An 18,152-nucleotide genomic window follows, 5' to 3' on the forward strand; every position below is an offset into this window, starting at 1 on the left:
AATCAAAAATATCGCCTCCAACGCAATTACTTCAATGGATTAAAAAAATGCAGAAGACCGATGAGATCTGCCATTATTAAAAAAGCGAGGCAAGACGAACAACGAAATCAAAAAAACAACAAACTTTAATAACATCCAAAACTTTATTCAATGTTAAAAAAAAAACAAAATATTAACAAAGTCAAGATACAGTCAGATAAAATTGAAACCAAACAAAAAACTTCTATTTTACTAGAAAGGATATGAGACCAGTCCATAATTAGTCTCGGCTACAGTTAGACAAGAAAGAATAATAATAGCAAAAGTATATAAATCGGTTATATTTTTAAAAATGATGAATTTCATAGTAATGCAAACCGTTAGATATTAAATGAAAACATGTTTTCTCATCGCCAATGCTATGTAGTAGGGTATTAAGAGTGGTCTTTCTTCAATGTTTTATGCGGTTAAAAAATGAAGAAGTGCGGACAACAAACAAAAAATCATTTGAAAACTGCGAGAGAACGCCGTCGAAGCCGTAACCTCAAATTATGTTCGGTTTCGCCTGCATCGAATGCCAATAATTTGCTATGTGAACTCTAAATAATGAGACTAGGCAAAAATTTGACAAAAAAAACCAATTGAGACAATTAAGAAATAGTTTTGTAATTTTTGAAAACAATTTTTTTTCAAAGTCGTGAAAGCCATTAGCTATAAAATGAAAAAAAAATTCGCTTGTTTATTCCTACAAAAGGAGCGGAGCCTTTGAAATCTGTAATTATTCAGAATATGTCTTGCGTTTACAAGAAGAACGTCGAATATAGATAAAAACTAAAAATTAAGTTATTGTTTTTAACGAAAAACCAGTGTCGAAGCCATAAAAAGTCGTAACAAATTCTTTAAAACCTTTAGATTTCTGTACAATCGAACCTGGAGTTAAGAAGTGTTTTGTTTGAAACAATTGTTATCAAAGTCACGAAAACCATCAGCTATCTACTCAAATTAGAAAAAAGGCTCATCTAATCCTTCATAAAAAAGACTTGAACGGGCCGTTCTCCAGGAAACTTCATATGACTAACAGATAAAGTGAAAACGACAGTCAAAGACAAAAAAATTGTTTTATTCGAGAAAGTGGTGTCGAAGCCATTTAAACCATAACTTATACCTTTAAGATTTTTAACTTGTGTCTAGTTTTGAACGCCAGAAGAGTGTTTTGTGAATTGTGAATATTGTGAAAAAACAAGAAAAAGGCGTGAAAAATGGGCAAATGCCTAAAAATAAAAAAAACTAATTCGTTCTTTGCTGACACTAAGCTACAAATTGACCAAATTAAGAGAAAATGAGTGGCAAATTTCAAAAAACAATTGTTTATTTAAAAACCAATAAATTTAAAAGTCAAAACAACCAGATGTTTTAGATTTAAAAATATACATTAATTCGGAACTGCCGAATTCGGATCTGCTAAGGTAATTAAGTTGATCACCAGTGAGCTTTGATTTGAACTCTTCTGTTCCTTAATTTAGATAAAATGATCGAATTTTTCCTTAAAAAAGACCGACTGATTACAATCAGATTTATTTTTGGATTTTTAGTTCAAAATTGGACCAATATTAACCTTGCTTGCTTTTGCTGTTCGTACATTACAAACCCAAAATTGTTTCGAATGTTATAGATAAAGCTTATTTGTTAGTACAACAACAACAATAAATGCTTTGTTTTTGATAATTAACGCAAAAACACCGAAAAGATTGTGTTAGTGGTTTTTGGGTGTGTTCTTCCGGCAAATTTATTCAAAATGGACCACAGAAGTTTATTTCGCGCAATTTTTGCTAAAAAGCTTAATTTTGAAATATTTAGCCGAACAAAAAAATCTAAATGGTCAACAATACGGTTTTGTTTTTGAAACTCATATCGACTACACTGTTTTTAACAATTTTAAGCTTTTTAAGCAAAATGGACTAAATTTTACGTAAAACGTCCTGAAATAGTGAATAAAAAACTCAATCAGTCTCAACTTTTTCAAAAATTTAAACCTTGATAACTTCATCTAGAAAACGAAAATCATTTACAAAATCTTTTGAATTCCATATTCTACGCCGGACGAACTTTTTTGTGAAACCACTCACAGCTCTTTACGATGAACATATCGATCGGTCAAAATTATCGACCGAACAAAGAAAAAGAGGAAGAATTTATTTCTCCAATCGACTATTTTATAGAAACATTAATTGCACACATATCTCTGTCTGGACAGATAAACGGGGCTTTACAGCCCTCTACACATCTGTCCGCTTTCTAATACAAGTACATTCAGTATATACGTAGTCTTTTTCTTTTTTGTTTTTTGACCAAAAAATTGGACTTTTCACAAAAATGGCCATAAATCGCAAAATAGAAGGGCTACAGATGTCATATTCTACCGCCAGAATCGCAACCTATAGCTATACCCCTGTAGCATGCAGCCAAAGGCTTTTAATATTTTTGTTTTTGATTATTCATCATAAATATGTCTCACCAGCTCAGAATTGTTCAAAAGGAAGGATTCTTTGAAACTATTATAAAAAAGCTGAATTTTTGACCATGAAAAGGTTTTTATGTGTGTTGGAATCATTTCAATCGCTGTAAGGATGTTGAATGAGCGGATGCACCGGTGGGTTATCTGAAACGTTTCAATTTTTGTTTTAAAACAAGGGTTATATAGTAAATTGAGATGAGCCATAGGCGTTGATCTTACTGATGTTTGGTAAGTAAAAAGTGTGTTTAGACAATTTATACTGTGTAGTACTTTGACTGATCGTAAAACGATTTTCATCAACTCATATAGGTGTAGTTCATACACGGACAGAATCTTATTTGATATGAAGATATCCTGCGAGGTCTCCCTGCGGTTTAGAAAATGGATGACTTTCGAAATTTTTATTTGCATGTGGAATATTGGTTCAAGAGCTGAGTATCTAATACAGCTGAATATCATACACTAGAACCCCTTATTGAATAATTGGATTTATATTGCTGCGATAGTGGGCAATGAGTTTTCTGGGAAAAAAATGAAGTAGTTCACAGACGACTCCACATTGCTTACTCAGTTTCGAATTGACGCTATCAATATGAGAAAAGAATTTAAGCCTATTGTCAATGTGTACCAAAGATATTTACATACAAGATGTGCACTCAAAACTTGAGAGTTAAGCTCATACTCTATGTTGGAAGCACTTGGTTTTATGTTTAATTGAATTGTTTTACTTTGATTTAGGATAATCTTATTTGCATAGAGCCAATGATTGAGCCGGTCAAGATCCGCGTCTCTGTCCTGTTTGATTTTACCGATGGCCGTTACATCATCTGCAAATAAAATTACATCAACCCATTGACAAACTAATGGTAGATCATTAATATAGAGTAAAAACTGCAGCGGACCCAAAATCGACCCATGTGGTGCACCACAAACTATGTTTTACAATGTTGATTGGTACCCATTCGCAAACACCTGCTGTTTACTATTCTTTACAACAGAATTGATCCAGTTTAGGCCTTTACCCCTTTTTCCTGCCTTTTCTAATTTGTATTAAAGAATATCATGCTCAATTGTATCAAAGGCTTTTCTCAGATCGAGAAAGAAACTTACTACAACTTCCTTCTCACGATGATTCAGTCTGAGTTTTTCAGTAAATTCTACTAGAGAACCAATGGTACTGTGTTTCTTACGGAACCTGAAATGATTGCAACTTATGACTCCGAAGCGTTCCGTGTGCCCAGAGATACGATTAAACATGACTCACTCAAAGATTTTGCTCCAGACAATTAGGAGTGAAATTGGCCGCTAATCGATTTCAACAAATTTAGATCTTCCTTTGTGAATAGGTATAATTTTAGTTTTTTTCATTTGATCAGGAAATACCGGCTGTGCAAAGAAATTATTAATCAGTTCAACCAGATAGTAAATTAATGTTGGGGCAGATTATATTACGATAACATTAGAAATTTCATCACTACCCGAAGAGTGTTTGTTCTGAAGCTGTTCAATTATCTTGATACTTCATCTTCGCTGGATCTGTAGAGATACATAGAATGCGTGCACGCTGTAATCACAGGTAAAAATTCATTCAGCATATTCATTTTCAATTCTGGTCCTATGTTGGTGAAGTGTTCATTGAACTTGTTAGCAACGTCAGTGAACGTGGAATCAGCAATTTAGCTTTTGCATGATTCGATGATTGGTACAACAGTATCTTTCACTAATTTATTGGTTATATCATTTAGTAACTTTTACGTCTGCCTTGAATCTCCAATACAATTCTCGAGTTTTCTGAAAAAAATATTCTTTTTTACAAACCTTTATCTGAGCCTCTAACCTCGATCTTAGAAGTCTTAATCTAGTCAGAAGATCAAGATTCAATGGATTAGCTTTCCATCGGCGGTGAGCACGATTTCGCTTATTTCTTAGATTTTTTAATCGATTGGTGAAACAGTTAGGATGTCCGCTGGGTTTCTCTAGCTTTGGTGTAAATGGGCGCAAATTCGTTTGTATTACACAGGAAACATCCATTAAACAATTTGAAGGCTTTGTTAATATCAATTTCAGTGAGAAAATCCTCTCTCATTTCTTAAAGCGAACTTTGTAATAGCTTTGATATTCAAGAACTTTCTGAGGATTTCGAACAAAATGAGAGTCGCGATACATATGTAAGACATCAATAGCGAAAGATTCTTTTTTCCATTCGATTAATATGGGGTAGTGGTCGGTGGTTTTTTGATGTTTGAGAACTTGAATGGACGGCGAGGGTATGTTTTGATATATCACATGTTCAAGGCATAGTGAGGACGTATCTGTTTTTCGTGTAGGTTCAGGTTCACTGATTTGAAATCCATTTGAGTTGATCACGTTGTGGATACATCTTTGTCAATCCATTGTCATCGATATTGTTTATGTTGAAATCGCCGGTTACAATATGGGGAATGGAAATATATGCACTGGCCTCGAGAAAACAATCCAAAGCATCAACAAAATCGTTTTTGTTGCCTTTTGGCTGGCTGTAGAAGACAGTTTTTTTTCGCTTTATAACCTTCTGTTTGTTTCGAGTTGCGCTGTTATTGCTGCTCGTGGATTTTCCATTTCACTCACGATATTGATTCCCTCGTGGACTGGAAGCATCAGTCCACCTCCAGTGCTACCCCTGTTTTTAGCATAGAAGCCGCTATAGCCGACCACTAAATAATTATTCTATGTCATCTTTATCACTCAGCCATGTTTCAGTTAGACATATTATCGACGGTGGAGATTCAAGACTGTACTCAAATTCTTCCAGGTCCTGAACATGAGCTTTTAGGGATCTCACATTTAAACAAAGAAGAGAGTTTTGTATACATTTGCAACGTTAATAGTAATCATTATAGTAATCACTTGGCTCATGTGCTTCGAATGCTTCGATGCCATTGAATTCGAAAACATTTTTCATGATAACTTAAGGAATAATTCATGTATAAACAACCCTCCAGTAGCCCACGTATTGCTTCCACATTGTCGCTGTTTTTCCACTTTAATAAAAAACTCCCTCCATGAGACCACACACTCTCCACTCTTTCATCTCTTTACCTCAAATGCATAAAATTGAATCTGGCTTGTGTAAGGTCTTCAAATATCCGAACATCTTTCCATGCAGCTTTTTTCCTCAACTTTTTCTTATCCTCATGATTTATATCTTATTGCTTCGTCGACTGAAGCGCACTATAAATGGTCGATGACTCTGGTTCCTTCCATTAGGCAGCCGATGCGCAATTGATCTGTCATTGAGTTCTACACCAGCGTCTATAACCTTTGAAATTTCAGTCTCTTTTCGCGCAGCTAACTCAGAATTTTTGCCTCGTGCTCCATCCTTCACTTCTTCCACAATCCCCAAGACTTTGATGTTATCCCGTCGATTATATGCCTCAAGTAGTTAAGCTTCGGATGTTGATTTCAGATAGTAACAGCGCTCGACTTCTTGCAGCTTTTGGGTCATAACCTGCAGTACTTCACCTCGCACCTGCATCATGTCATCGTCAACAAGTTGCTTGAGTGAGTACAAAATCCGGATTTCAACATTATCCACAAGCTTCGGCAAATGCGCACCCACTGACTTTTCCATGGCATCAATCACTGATTTGAGGACATTATCGGTGTACTCGGTGTACTAAAAAAACAATTTGAGTATATAGTTCCTCCCCCCTCAAGAGGGGTTGGAACAATTACGCTCTTAAGTCCAGGCCTACTATTTAACAAAAAATAATTTTTTTCTAAATAGGGCGCATTTTGCACGGTGCTTCGGTCCAAATTGAGGCTGAATTGATTCCAGTTCTAAAAGATAGCATTTTCCTAAATGTTTTGAGAAGACACTAAAAGCACAAAAATTAAATTTATGTAATGTAAACTCTGATGATATCCAAAACAATCAGTAGTTCGAGGATTCAGTTCAAAGATAAGGTTAATCGACATATAGCAAAGTGTTAGCATTATAAAATTCTAAGCAACGTATAAGTATCAACGATCAATGCAACAAGTGAAACTTAGACGGCAAGATCTTTCGATGCTAATTTAACAGGTTTTTTTCGTCTGATGTCATTGAAGTCAAAATCAGTTCATATTTAGTCCACCTTTGTCTAGAAAACCTAAAAATTTTAAGCTAAAAACCAGCTTAATCGATACATATCGCGGTTATGATAACTTAAAATTAGGTTAATTGAACTTTTTCGGAACTTTTTATGTATACTAGAACGTATTTGAACCTAATTTTAAAGATTAGAAAAACTTTATTCCAATTGGCTAAAACTCGTTCATTTATTTAAATCGTAACATCGTCCAGCCTGGAAGATGTTGGGAAAACTGGTACAAGTTTTACAAGCGGGAGGACGAGTGAACTGGTCGACGTACGCAAAACTGCGGATTGCGCGACGCTATCGGAGCCGTAACGGAGTTCCACAATCCGAGCGGTACGGTAGTAACCCCTAGGGTTGGTTTCCTCAACTGTCCAAACCAAGTCACTGGTCTTAAGGTGTTGCTCGGCAGGAGTCTGCCACTTACTTCAGCGTCGTCACGTACTCTCTGATCCCACGGGCCAAATGGCATTAGCGTACGACTGATCATATTAATTATTGCCGATTAAAGTTTACGATGATCATATTAATTATTGCCGACAAGTGACGGAATACCGGTAGAGTTTTCTCCTAAAAGAAAGTTTTTAGGCGTTATGGCGTTCACGAATCAGCGCTTACGTGTGTTAAAGGACGCAAATTGAGAGCATTCTTCACGGGACAAAAGGTAGTATGCAGTACATCATACGTGAGGCGACGCGTGCCAAGAATTATATGCAACACGCGCTCGAAGCTGCGCACCAACCTCTTCCAGATACCACCCTGATGTGGTACGCTGGGTGGATTCAACCTCCACTTTATAACTTTGTGAGCGAGCTCAGCTGCAATATTGACAATGTTCCACTTTTCGGCACGTTTTCGGAGTTCTTTCTCCGCTCCAATGAAATTAGCGCCATTGTCCGACCAAATCACGGAAAATGTACCCCTACGTGAAACCGCCCATAACACAAGAACTGGCGTCCATGGATGTAACTATCTCGACATGGACAGCGCGAGTAGTGAGACAGGTGAAGAGGAAGCCCAACCTTTTCTCAGTAGTACGGCGGACAGTAACATAGAAACGGCCTAAAGTAATCAACGCCGGTGTTCGTGAAGGGAGGAGACTGGTAAGCCAGTCTCTCCTTAGGTAAGTCAGACCTGACTGGTTGCATAGTTTCAGCTTGGAATTCTCGGCATCTCAGGCAGTGTGCTTTGAGGGAACGCAAAGATGATCTTAGTTTGAGTACTGTATAGTGTTCCTGCACAATTGATCTCAGATATTCAACGTCTTGTTGATAATGCTTTACGTGGCTGTGTTCAAGGACCAGTTTTGCAAACGGATGACGTGCGTCTAAGATGATTGGGTAAATTATATTAAACCCAACTTCCTTTAACCGCTTGATGCGGCCCAAGGAACGGATTAGCCCATTTCGACTAAGAAACGGTGAAGGTGGAGCGATTCAGCTGCTCCATTTAAAAGATTTTTTATCAAGATCTTTCCTTTCGGTTTCAAAGGACTCTCCTTGCACCATTACTGGAGATGACGCACTGCTTCGTCAAGCTCAGTGGAGTCACTAATGCTACCATCGAGGCTACGGTAAGCGGCATGTTTTGGCAAAAGTCTGAGATCGTATGCGGCAATGCGCAAGTACTTTTGATAAGAACTAAACTTATCAAACGGAAACGTTGAAGAACCAAAAGTTGTCGGTTTTTTGACAAGTGTAGCCAGAGATACAGTAACTTCTATAATGACTGCTTGCTTGACGCCAATTTTTGTGTTATTAAACGTCTTTGTTCGGTACGAACGGGAAACGCGATTTAGTTAGGAAATGTGAACCTTTGACCCAACTGCTTACTTGCAAAATTTCAGCGCACATCCTACGCGTGCCAGCGTCAGCGGAATTATCCTTAGTTACTTGGTTCCGGTTGGCGACTTGGTTCCATTGGTCAACGCTGGTATACTCCCAAATTTTGCAAACGCGGTTTGCAACAAAGATTGGTTGCTTTTCAATAGATTTTATGCACTGAAGAACGGTTGTGCTGTCTGTCCACATGAATAATTTGTTAACAGTTACAGTAAGCGCCTGAATGATTTTGTTCTTCAGCCGAGCGGCAAGTAGAGTTGCTTGCAATTCTTGTTTTAGGACAATCATTACTTTCATTGGCGCCACGCGCGCCTTCCCCACTTCAAACGCAAGCTCTGTTTTTACCTCGCCCGTAGGAGTTGTTATTCGGTCTTGAAAAAATGTGACAGCACTAAAAACATCCCGGGGAAATGTCGGAAATGTCACCGAACATATGCAGTTCTACATTATCAAAGGGTCCAGGAAAAATAACTCCGAGGAATTTTGATGTATTCAAGCCTTGGTAAGTCCGCACTCCAAACCAAAAATCTTTGAACTTTGTCCTGCGGGAGCTCATCATCCCAATGTTGTCTTGTGACACGCCAGATGTCTTTTAAGAGCAGTCGAGCACCAACAATAAACGTTGCGACAAGACCAATAGGGTCAAAGACTTTCAAGACCAGACCTCTACTCACAACTAAAGTGTCATTAGTGTGGTCCCACTTTAGCCCAAGCTCGTGCGATGGACCCTGCTGGCATGAAGCAATAACCCTGGGCTCAGTAGATTGAGGACAACCATCAATTCGATCAGCTAGATCTGGCACATTGCTTACAAACTTTGTAGGCTTGAACCCACCGAGATTGAATAGATGTCCCAATTCCTTCGATCTATTGATGGCTTTCCCAAAAGACTCCACTGAGTCATGGTAATCGTCCATGTAAAAATTTCACGGACGGCTGTTGCGGCTTCGGGGTAAAACTTTGCGTTGTCTCTCGCAGCGCGTTGTAATGCATGTGGGCGCATGTGGGCGAGTCTTTAGTCCCAAATATATGGCGCGTATATTGATACACTACAATGATAGTTGTGGGGTCCTCCCGCCATAGAAAGTGAAATGCTGGTTGATCTGATGGTAATACCCAACCCCTGGAAACATTCCCTCGATGTCGGCAGACACAGCATATGGCTGCTGTCGGAAGCGGAAAAGTACATAAATAAGGTTTTGGAGCAGATCAGGGCCAGTGAGCAAGGATTTACTTAGCGAGGCACCGTGAAATTTTGCTGCTCGATTGGACACCCTACGCACTTTAACCGGCTTATTCGTGTTTAAAACCGGATGGTGGGGCAGGTACCACTCTTTATCGGACCGATTCTCAACCTTGTGAGCGTCCGGAACCTCAATTACATACACTTTATTTAGATCTTTTTTGATGGTACTAGTTTACTTCTCTCTAAGGTCTTCATCCTGGGCCAACCGTTTTTCGAGATTTGGGTTGCACAGGGGAGAAGTAATTATTCGGGAGCTTGGTGTTGTCTGCTGCCCACAGCATTCCGACATCGTATGTAAGGCCATTGTGTATGGTGTTACTCTCAAGATCTCGTGAGCCCTTGCGTCTGCTGCAGATCTGGAGTCGACCTGCTTGTTTGCCCCCGAATGATTCAATGTCGTACCATGACTTTACTTGACTTGCTAATTCATTGCCATGATCGATTTTCAATTTAAAGCACGTTGAGATTAAACACGAGCTTGATGGTAATGGACCTCTTAAGACCCAACATATGGGTAAGCCTTTGGCAACGGGTGAACGCTTCTCATCGGCAGAGAAGTATTCTAACTGGCGAATGGCATGATAGACATCTTGTCCGAGTATCATCTCAATGTCTTCGTAGGAATAGGTAACGGGATCAAGGACTGCCAGGTCTGAGTAAGTCTCTTGCAGGGCCTGTACATTAATTAAATCTTAGCCGACGTTCAGACTCTCTTTAACGAAAGGGTTGATGGTGAATGGTTCGAAATTCTGATGTTCTGTTGGTTTCCCAGTAACTTCAACAATCCTAGTATCAACTACCTCTTCGTTATTAATACCCTTGACAGTGAGCATTAGTGCTTTACCCTGCAAACCGAGTCTATTTGCGAGACTGCCGACCACCAAAGAGTTACTGCAGGCGGTATCACGCAAAACTAAAGCCTTGGTATCTAGACCGAATGAATTTACCAACTGCAATTCAGTCTCCTGAAGGAGCCCCTTAACGTCAGCAGCTGATGACATTGCTGTGTTTTTATTAGGCGGCTGTTCACTAGTAGTTGCTTCACTCTGACCTGTGTTGCAAGACGACTGGATAGTATTGGGGTTTGTTGAATGTTTTGTTGGGAAAACCCTTTTTACTCCATGCAATAGTGTATTATGCGAACTATTGCACCCTTCTGCTCGGCACTTTCTTGGTTGAGGGCACTGGCGGAATGTGTGCTTGTCCCGTAAGCACGAAAAGCAAATTTTAATATCCGCCACCAATTTAGCTCTCTGGGCTGGAGTCTTTTTCCTGAAAACTCGACACTTCCATAGCCGGTGGTTACCTTTGCATAAAATGCAGGAAGAGTAATTGTTTGTGGATAAAGATGGCATTGCTTCCTTGTTTCCCTTTGTTGTGAATTTGCTGCAAACACTTTTGAGGCTCTTTTGGTCATGGTTACTGAAGTGTTGCTATCTTCAGATTTTGCCTTGATTGTGCTTTGTTTCATGAGATCGTGCTTCTCAGCCTTTTCTTTTAGCCAGTCGTTAAAGTCAAGTAGGGTATGCTCAACTCGGTGCCTTTTAACCGTAAAGAGCGATCATGACTCTCATATTTGGTGGTAACTTCTGTACCGCTTGGTTAAGTAGGGAAGCGCTCTTCAAGTCAGCATCATATGATAGTGACTTGAAAGCCCCAACGAGGCTGAATATGGCTGCAGAATAGTTAGTGGTGCTATAACTAGCATGCATTTTAGGGGGCGGAAAGTTGCTTAGTTTATCCAAATGTGCACTTACGAATGCCTGTGGCTGGCCAAATTTACGTTCCAAAGTCCTTAGTGCATCTTTGTACATTAAACCACAGTAAGCAAACTCGGCGATTGCAATCTTTGCTTTACCGGTGACGAATGTTTTAAAGAACGTCAATTTAAGGTAATCAGTGAGCGACTGCGAGTCAATCGCGCTTTTGAATTGACCATACCACTCATGCTACTGTAATGGATCGCCATTATACAGAGCAAGTTTCCATTCGGGCAAGGGGTCATTTTTCCTGCTGGTTATTGTATCAACTAATTCCCTAATCAATGACGCATTGTCCGGTATCGGAAGGGCAGGTGCAGACACCTGCGGACCACTCCAGCTCAACGGCGTAGGCCAAACATAAGGGTATGTTGGCTGAAAAACTGGAGTGGCTAGACCAGGTGCAACATTACTAATAGCTGCGATCGGGTATTCCTGTTGTGCGCCTGATGGTGATTTCAAATCAATCAAAAGGTGTGAATTCTGATATATTCGTAGTGGAACATTAGTGCTTGAGGGTACGACATGTGCCTGTACATTTGGAGGCACCCTATTCACGGTGGTAGTGTCTTGGTTGACTAATGACGGTCTGTGCTGTGGAAAACGCCAATTACTCATATTTGGCAAAAATTGCTGGCCAATAGGGATATTTGTCATATTTGGAACAGTAGTAGCAACGCGACGTACGACTTTGTGTACTCGGTTAGTGTTATTTTGAAAAATGTTGTGGACGGGAGGCTGATTGATCGTGGGGGCGTGTGAAATGGGAGCAGTGAGGTTAGGCGCAAACACTGGGTTCCAGATGGTAGGGGCATTGGGATGAGTGGGTTCGGAGTTGTGCTGTTGTTTTTGGACTTGGTGTGGCGCTTGGGAGCAAGGGAATATTCATTTCGGGGAGTAGATTATTTGTTTTCGGAAAAGGAGGAAGAGCGTCGTTTGGGGCTCAGGGAACAAAATTAAAGTGTTGCCAGGAGCATATACGCTGGGCCGAATTGTTCTCAGGCAGACTTGATGTTTCATGTCCCCTAGATTGTGAAATTTGAAGTTAAGCGTGTGAAAAAAACTCGGACGAATTATTTTGATCAATTTGCTGTGCGAAAGGCTGTGGTAAAACGGGCTGTTGAACGGGCGGTGAAGAAGCCCCTGGGGCGTGTACAGATGGCGGGTGGTTATCTGCGGTTCCTTGGTTAGTTAGGCTCGGAAGCGCCATGAGTTGATGGCCTGTTTGATTCATTTGCGCCCGTAGGAGCGCCTGGTACGACGCCTGTTTGTTAGAAGCAGCCAAAAAATTCTCAGGTGGAATATAATAAGGATCGAGTTGCTGCAAGGTCTCATTGCTTAAAACGTAATTGCCTCGACAATATTTTGGAATAGAATGCCTTGATATTTCAGTGTGGCGGTCTTCCACTGCTTCGCCGTTGTTGTGGCTAGGGTATTATGGAGGGTCTTTCGTAACCTCTGGTGCACCAGCTTTCTCCTCATTGTTAAAACTAAAAGCAAGTGAGGTGTTGATTCAGTCCTGGACATCTTTTTCACTTCTCATAGAGCTTCTGGCACTTGCAGTTGTTTCAGAGTGGCTACCTTTGGAAACAGCGTCCAGCAATTCAAACTCTTGCAGAGTTGCCTCTGCCAACCGTTTACTGTTGTTTTCCTCCAGTTCACCTAAGTCCAATTGCTTTTTCTGTTTAGCAAGGCAAATGGCTGCCTCATTCTGTTTTTCAATTTCTTCGCGCTTCATTTTAGCAATTACGTAATAATGTTTACGCTGACTAGGTGTTTTTGACGAGGCCATGAGTGAGGAAACTCTAGAACGAATGGAAGCCCTAGAGATTTGATGTAGTTTCGTGCTGAAGTGAGAATCTTGTCGTTCTTAGTTGTCATTGCCTCCAAGAAAGACTCTAATGAAGGATCAGGTGCTCATGCATCCTCCGCTTTTCCAGCAAACGCAATCGGGTCCTCATTTTTGTCTACAACACTCATAAAGGCTTCGTTGCATTTTGTTTCTAAGCGTTAATTTTTCACTCGCCTACTTTGACTATTTATACAATGAAACACATCTTCAAATAAAGCATGCAATTCAGCTTCACGCTTTCACCTGACAGCGTACAACTTCATGATCTTTTGATCCAGACTATTAGACATCACGATAATACTATTTCGAAAAAATCAGCTAAACTACCACTGCACACGGTTATCTATTATACGCACACTCTAAACAAACAAAACCAACGCAAAACAAACCCAACACAAAAGACAGCAAAAACAGCACACTGGAGACAGTCTGTAAATCAGACGCCCAAAGAGCAGAAAAAGTCGTCAAGCACACAGTGCCCGTCCAAAACAGAAGCGGAGCGCTGAACGCTATGCGCTCAAAGCGGCGGGAGACGAAGGACAAACGGGACATCGAGCGAGCAACGCGCGACGGAGTGGAAACGGGACGGACGAGAAGTCGTTCGAGCAATGCTCGACGAAGCCGAAACGGGAAGAACGGGAAGTCGAGCGAGAAACGAAAATGGTGAGACGTTAGGGGAAAAAGGGGGCGGGAAACGAGCAGGGAGAGGGGAAGAACTATGCTAGCAGACCACAGCAGCAAACTAAACCAAACAAAATAGCCGTAACTTCAGAACAAACTTAAGTCACACCCTAAGAATAAGAAGAGAAGCTACTGCAAAACAAGCTAGAACAATTCATTATGGGGCTTAGTATACCAATAAGAAACTAATTTACGGCAAAGAAGTAGTATACTAAAAAGATGAAAAGGTCAAGAAATTTAGTAGCCGTAACTCCACATTAAACTTAAGTCACACCCCAGCAATACCCAAACCAAACAAAATCAACATACTAACAATATTAAACAATCTACAGATCAACTAATAAAACTACAAAAGTGTATCTGCAGACTACGACAGTTGGAAAAGTCAAGGAAAAATCCAGCCGTAACTCGAGAATAAGCATAAGTCACACCCTTGACGGCAAAAAGACCAAACTAGCTAATATTCATACCGTTACACGCAAACATACAGCAGCAAAATCAACATATTACAACAGGAGGGCTAGTAAGCTAGTAAAGTTGAAAAAGTCAAAAGACAATCCAGCCGTAACTCGCGGATCAACTAAGTCACACCCTAGCAGGCTATGAGACCAAAACAACGAACCAGCATTCAAAACATACTACAACAAAGATATACTACATCATATATGACATACTACATCGAAATCCGGAAAAGTAGACGGAGAAAACGAAAAGAGAAGTTTCGGAGGAGCAACGTTATTGAAAAAAAGGAACACTTGAAAATTGAAGAGCGAAAGGACGAAAAGGAAGCGTACGAAACGGTACATAAACGATCAACGGGAATTCAATAATTTTTAATGTGGGCCGGAGGTTGTGAAAATTTTCACAACTTTTTGTGTTCATTGAGTTTCACTCAATTTACAAACTTTTTTGTTGGGAAAATGATTTTCCGACAAACTTCTCAAAATTTTTATACTTTTATTCAATTTTTTTCTATTTCCGGTCATTTTTTTCAAACTACTGTATACGGAACCAAAATCCAGTAAACTGGACGGTTCTTTGCGTGAAAATACGGTTTTTCAATATTCAATATTGATATTCTATATTTTTTAGGATTGCATCAAAATTGACCAAAAGTTTTCAAAATTGAACAGTTTAGCATCCTCTCTCAAATTTCTCTATATCAGAGATTCCTTTCTGATCTACGATCCGACTACATTAACTTTTTTTCGAATTTTTGTTTAATCTACCAAAAGTTTTCAAAATCGATGTTTTTCGCCAAAATTTTATTTTGCGGAAGGCTAATGTTGACCTTTCACGGAATCATTTGATTCTACTACCCCTTAATAAAATTTCAAAAATACCAGTTTTTTTTACGTGATCCTGTTTTCCTGATGATTCAACCCACATAGGTCTGGGGATATTTAAGATGAAGTTCTTTTTCTGATCCGAAGCTAGATGCACAATCACATGAATCCGGCTTCCCACTTGATTGATTCCGAGATGGTTGACAAGTCCAATTTGTGCAGTTAAAGGTTTGTTCTAAATCGAGTAATACAACTGCCAAAAGTCGATTTTGTAATGGCACTTAACCACAGAGTAGAACCAAAATGAGTAACCGTGTTAGCTTTGCTCGCGCTCCCCTTTTTGAATAAATCGTACTCTGCTCTTAATAACTCGTACCTCTGCTCTGCCTTGACAGATCTGTTCGCAGCAAATAACTTAAACCTAAAGTTGAAATTCGGAGAATGAAAAATGTTGCATTTCAAAGGAATGACATATTTGTGTAATAAAATGATAAGTTTGAAGACTTCGAACAGATGACTTTGTTATTTAACTTACATTTATTGACTTCGTGACATTTAACTACTTCTGCACCAAAAGTCTATTTAACTTGCGATTCCTTCGAAATTCTTGTCCGACGATCATTGACAATAAGACATCCTTTAAACGTTGCCTCAAATGTAGAAATTCTTCTTTCTGATAAGCACTTGAGCAGTTGCCATTTGAAGTATAAAATTATTATCAAGCAAGAAACGTGAATTACCGCTGCAGACGATAACAAATCAAATTTGGTTTTATATCTTTGCCTCCGTCTCAATGTAAGGAAGCATACTTTTTGCACCATTTCTTGCGCTAGTCAAGTTTATAACTGACGCATAGCACAATTTAAAAAAGCCAGTTTTTGAGTTCAGCTATACTGCAAATTTTCTAACAATTTTTCTAAAAATCGCTCACAATGTAATTTAGGCTTCAGAGTAGTTTCAAACATTCAATTCAAGTGCATATAAGTCAGTACAAAAATGAGCACTGAGACTTGGAGAAGTGATCTAGTACTGCTTTGAGGAATGCAAAACTCATGCTGTTGATATTTGTCCTTTTTCCGAAAATAAGGTCTGATTCTTCAGGTTATGACAAAGAATTTAATCCGTTCTGCTATCTCACGAAAATCCGTTCTGCCATCATTTTTGAAGAGTGTTTTGCATTTTCAGGACACATCCTAATCTGATTTTGACTGATTTGTTCAAGAAATGATGTACAAAGTACAGAATGTCATCATCCTCAAATTTTAAACCAAGGACGTGACTAACTTTGAAGGTGATAAGTCTGTCATCAAATAGACAAAATGGCATTCACAAAATTTAAGTTAATTCACTCTGTCGCATGAAAAAGCAAAAGACGGAACTTCAGCCACTACGTTACATGCACAATTACTTTTTTAGCACGTTCTAAAAGAAAACGGTCAACCTAAACGTTCGCAATAAAAGCCACACGTTCACATTGATGGCTTAACTCCATTCAAGAGCAAATACAATTCTTGTCCAAAGCTATTATTGCGTTTTTCTTGTGCCAGTTGCAACTCTTCGAAGCTTGCGGATTATTCAACAACCTCAATTGTAAATTATTTTTCATTGTCATAACCAGTTAATTGCTTTGACAAATTGTTTTTTTAAAAACTTACAATGCTTAAAAATTTCGAGATTTTCGTCCATTAGAACAAGTGTTTAATTGCTCTTGAACGAAGTTCATAGCAATTAGTGTAAACGTGTGTGTCTTTTTTATGCAAAATTTTCGCTTGACGGTTTTGACTTTTCGAGTGACTTTTACACCCTTGAATTTTTGCGTTTCGCGTGGTCTAAAATTTTCTCTCAATCACAATTTCAAGCAGCTGAACTCAATTGCGGGCAATTTAATACTAAACGTCAAATGCAAAAAATGCCGAAACTTAGTAATTTTTTACTTTAAATCTTAATAGTGTATATGTTAATCTCGAATGTGGTTATTTCAAGCCCACTCTTGAACTTCTTAGTCCCATTTAGGCTCCCCCCCCCCCCCCGACTGAAGCAGGCTGCAATTGATTAGAGCTCCCACTATAGTCGTTCAGAGCAATTAATTTCTGAATGCAAGCCACAAAATCTAATGAGAAGTCAATCAAAAAGTGAAATTGAAAGAAAAATGTTCCAGAACAGAAGTGCAAAAACGGCCAGGAAAATTTCGCATTAAAAAAGGCACGCTTACAATAATTGGTCATCCTCTGGTTGGTTTTTGAGAAAAAAAAACTAACGCTGGAAGACGGTTGAATATTTTCTTATTTTCCCTACTCATTATTTTAACAAACAGGAACAAAGGGGTCGAAAAATGTTTCCCGTTGTGCTACTTTGTCTGAAATTTTTTTGTATAAATGTTCGCAAAAACCCTAATCTAAACTTCCAATGTTTTTCTAATTATTTGGGCGTTTTAGACATTAACCAGTCAGCTGGTTTTGTCTTTCAAAGAAATAGATCTAATTATTTAAGGGCATAAAAGCTTCAGCCGAGCTAAATTTTAGGAAAATCTTTTGAACGAAATCACTTCGAAGGTAGGGGATTTGCTTAAATTCGTTTAATCGCCCTGAAGAAAGTTCAGAAATCATTTGACGTGGGTTAACAAGAGCTCTAGGTGACCTTCACAAGCAAAAGTATCACAAACGACAGATCTTACAGATCTAACAATAAATCCTCTGTGAGAGACATCGGGATTGTTCTGCATCAATTCTTTCCTAAGTTGTCCTCTTAATTTTTTTCGACCCCTTTTTGTAAAACGATCAGTTACAATCAAGAATAACAAAAGCACGTTACAAATTCTTAAAGGTATTCGTACCTGCAATAAAAAAAATTAGCCTTCAGGTTTGGTCTGAAAAGAAA

This window comes from Convolutriloba macropyga, chromosome 10 (genome assembly GCF_964194025.1).
Source record: "Convolutriloba macropyga chromosome 10, txConMacr16.3, whole genome shotgun sequence".
Classification (NCBI taxonomy): Eukaryota; Metazoa; Xenacoelomorpha; order Acoela; family Convolutidae; genus Convolutriloba; species Convolutriloba macropyga.